This window comes from Anas acuta, chromosome 3, assembly GCF_963932015.1.
Source record: "Anas acuta chromosome 3, bAnaAcu1.1, whole genome shotgun sequence".
Taxonomy (NCBI): Eukaryota; Metazoa; Chordata; class Aves; order Anseriformes; family Anatidae; genus Anas; species Anas acuta.
Window position 1 is genome coordinate 41,055,583 of NC_088981.1, and position 3,956 is coordinate 41,059,538.

General features: G+C 42.2%; 1 long non-coding RNA gene across 2 annotated transcripts; it reads right to left on the reverse strand.

Moving 5' to 3' along the window:
* Positions 1-202: 202 nt before the first annotated feature.
* LOC137853909 (uncharacterized) lies at positions 203-3,956 on the reverse strand. Of its 2 annotated transcripts, none has more exons than XR_011094828.1 (3): positions 3,697-3,956; positions 2,040-2,167; positions 203-1,668 (listed from the first exon to the last, which is right to left on the reverse strand). It is a non-coding gene; the product is annotated as an uncharacterized lncRNA (long non-coding RNA). The 2 variants fall into 2 exon arrangements; XR_011094827.1 differs by lacking the exon at positions 3,697-3,956 and adding an exon at positions 3,263-3,421.

Here is a 3,956-nt window from a genome sequence, read left to right on the forward strand (position 1 = left end):
CTGGCAAAAATTCCATGGCTATAGAGCAAATTGGTTTTCCTCTATTACATGTGGTTAACCTGCTTTATGAGTGTCTCAAAGTTCCCAGTCTCCCTGCCGCTATACAGTAACTCCATCGCATTTTCTGCTTTCTGCTTTTCAGTGCAGGACTCGGCTCCTCAAGTGTTTTGGGGGAAACCAAACAGAAACACCGACACAGAAATGTAAATGTGCTTGTCGTTTACTGTAAGTGCGTTTCCATCACCATAAAAATATGTGCACCAATACTGCTTATTTCAATTTGATGTATAGCGCCTTACATCACTATCTATAAACACACATATTGTATATATACTGGATATACAATATTAGCGCAGGCATGTTAGTTAACAGTATTTTTTTTTAAACCATGACAGCTGTATCCTTACATTTAAAAGGTGATATCTGCTCCCAGCTACCTATGTAAGAAACAAATAAGCAAGAAGCATCAAGACCTAGAGGTGACCTGTAAACATTACTATAGCAGGCTTGTATAAAAATTCAGGTTACATTTCTGAATGGGAAAGTCCAGAGCAGAACATGTGAATGGTTCTTTTCTTTTAAATGAGGCTGACATAGAGTACATTCAAATCTGAATAAAATCAGCAAAATAACATGCTTCTGTGCTGAGGAATACAGAAGAGAAAACTGAGAAAATGCTGAAAGTGGGGTGATAAAAGTACTAAGATATTTCTGATCAGATAGCCTTCTGAGCTCTTTCCAAACAACACGTAGTATGCTATTTACAATGTTGTATCCACTTATGAGGGAAAAATCCTGAAAAAATAATACTGTTGTGTCTGGACTGAAACCACCACATATACTGGAAACCTTTAATCTAGTTTTTCGCTGTCGATGTGGACTTGGACATGGTACCCATTGTGGTAGGGAACCACACTGACTTAATCATATCTGTATTTAGATATTATCCTTCTGTTACAGAAAATGACCTAGATTAACTGAAATTAGAAGTTAAGATCCCAGGCTTCATTCTACTCCCATCACCCATCTTTTCCATAACTGTTTACCTTTTATCTTTAGAGTTTTCTTTTTTTTTTTTTTTTTTTGCATGTAACCACTTAATTTTTCCTTCCCATACTCAGAAGCTATGATTTCTCTCACTCAACAAACACCTTGTAAGTTAGCACAGCTCTGTGTAATAAGCCATGCTCAAGCCTCTTCTTGTTTATGTCAATTTTACCACGTGACGGGAATTTAAAGCCGAGCAAACACAGTTCATGAGGACTGCTGGTGACACTCAACAGAAGTTGTAGGAAACTCAACTTTAAATCTGTCCATGCATTTCATTGGAGTTTGAGCTGACGGTGTCTCTCTGTAATGGCAGTTTCCATCTGTAACTGAACTGAATCTTTATCTGTGTACAGGACTGTGTATTTCTTCCCGGCAGAACAGCAGAATGTCATTTAGAAGATGTTTCTTCATGCAGCAGTTTTCAACTCTTACCACCAGGAGTGCATGCAAAGACAAGAGGATAAAGCTTATTACTGCTTGCACATCAGGCAAAGCTCCATGCTCTTCAAACTGGGCATATAACCATAGGGAAAACTTAGAAGGCTTTGTTTCTTATTGCACCACTGCTGCTAGTTTCCAGGATGATGGTGGACTATTTCTGTTCCCCAGGTTATCCACCTGTAAAATGAGGAGAGCATTATTGGGTCCCTGATTGTAAGATCCTATCAGACCTACTTATACAAAAACCTGTAATAGCATGAGATTTAAAGTTTAGAATAGTTCAAACCACACCATCAACTTAAAATCTGGAAAATATTTTAAAAAAAGAAAAAAAAGAAGAGATTTTCAGTTGTGTTATTTTTATGAAGACAAATGAGTTTTAGATGTTTATACATTCATAATTTATAAACTTACATAATTTATATATGTATATGTTATATACATTTGTAAATTTATAAATACATATGATTGTATATTTTATAAAATAAAACATCTCTTTTTTTTTTTCCAGTGTGTGAAAAACCCACACAAACTTGAACATTACTCACGGGGACACGATCTGCAAGATGGTCCATGTCACTGCATCTCGCGCACACGCACATACATGCCCACACATTACTCCTGACAGGATGTCCGTAGAGGCAGCTCTTCCAAGAGAAATGGGAACCGACACAAACTGAACAAAACAAGAATGTCCCCTTTAAAACTCCCAACATCTCTAGCTCGCGTTCCTCCCTACAGCTCTCACGCGCTTGCAAAACAGTAATAAAGTCATTGAAAAAAAATCTCTGACTCGGCACTATTTCTGATTTGCATATCTGCAACTTCTTTACCAAAACATCCCTAAAGCACTCTTTCAGGCTTTACTTTTTTTTTTTCTTTATTTTTTTTTCAGCTTAACACTGCACGTGACTGAGCTGAGAGGCAGGAAGGCTAAGGCCTGGGGTCCCACAGAAAGCTGCTACGTGTCCCCATCCTGCAGCACCCCAAGTGCCCCCATCCTGCAGTGACCTGGTTCACCCAGAGCCGGACCAAAGCTCCCTCAGGCCTTCCTGGAGGAAGCAGTTAAGTGATGTCCTCATATACAAACTGCTCTAAACTGTACGAAAAACTCCACAAAGTGCTAGTGAAGAGAAAACTGTCAATTGTGGAGTTACAGAACTGACTGCAGTACATGCAAAGGAGGCTGCAGTCACAGATCTGGGGGGTTCTCTTTTCCTCCCCTCGTCTCTTTTTCCTTCTTCTTTTTCCCCCTCCTGAAGTGGTAGTTTGCTTCCTGAACTGACATTGTTACAGAGCATCTTATCTGCTAGATGAGGCAGAAGCTATGGCTTCATGACAATTAAAAGCAGTTTAAACCAGTGCTGCTGCAAATCCCACTCTGGGGCGCACAGCCTTCCTTGCTACTCGTCCGGCTGATTCAGTGAAGCAATTCAGGGGGAAATCGCACGGGCTTTCTGTCGGTGCTGGGCACTGATCTGGCTCCCTGTGGGGAAGCACGAAGCTTTGGTGTTGGTGCAAACAGGAGAGAAAACCCCACAGCTGGGGGCAGTGACTTGTGGCGGGGACAGCAGGACCTTAGCTGTCATGATTTAATTTGGTTTCAGCTGTCAAGGAAAGAGACCCACCGGGCAGGGCTTCCACAAGCAACTTAAATGACAGCCACATGCTTTCAGACTTTTCCCTCCTGGACACATTTTCTGCACAGTTCATTCCGCTGCGCAATCAGCAAACCGATCTGGCTGAAAGTGAAGGGGAAAAGAAGTCTTACCTCCAGTCTGTTTTCACGCTCTGAGATCAGACACGAGGCTGCTGGTGAAATCTGTAACTTCACCAGGCAGCTGGGATCAGAGCAGCAGCTCCACTGCACAACAGACAGCTCTCAGCAGCCACGCTGGGATGACTGCTTGTCCCACGCAGCCTGCTCCTTTAGCCAGGCTGCAGGACACGTGGTAGTGCTCAGGGATTCAGAGCCCTGCTGAGTTCCTACTAAAAGCTACTCAGCTCCATTACAAACTTGACCTTTTTTTCCTAACTTGCAATGGAAATGGTAAGAAGTGACACCAGAGAGTCAGAGCTGCTCGATCCTGGAAGCTCTCAATACCTTTCGCTTCCCGGAGAGAGGAGGCATGAGTGAGGAAGACCACGCTTTGATATGCACAAAGGCAAGGAGGATGGAGGCAAGGCAAGGGTAGCAAACATTACCTGAAGGTCTGACAAGCAGAGAGAGCTTCCTGAGCGCTGGGATAACTGGAACGATAGATACACTTGCTGATTTCTGAGAAAAAACGTCACAGATTGTCATTTGTTTTTCTGTATGCAGGTATATGGGATGCTGTGGCTACTTCCCTTATGATGCACAGGGAACATGATCACAGCAAACACACGTTCAGCTTTTTAAACTTTTCTTGTCCTATTAGTGTCACTCCTTCAAGGCCCGGTATTTCTCGTTTATAAGAGGGAAG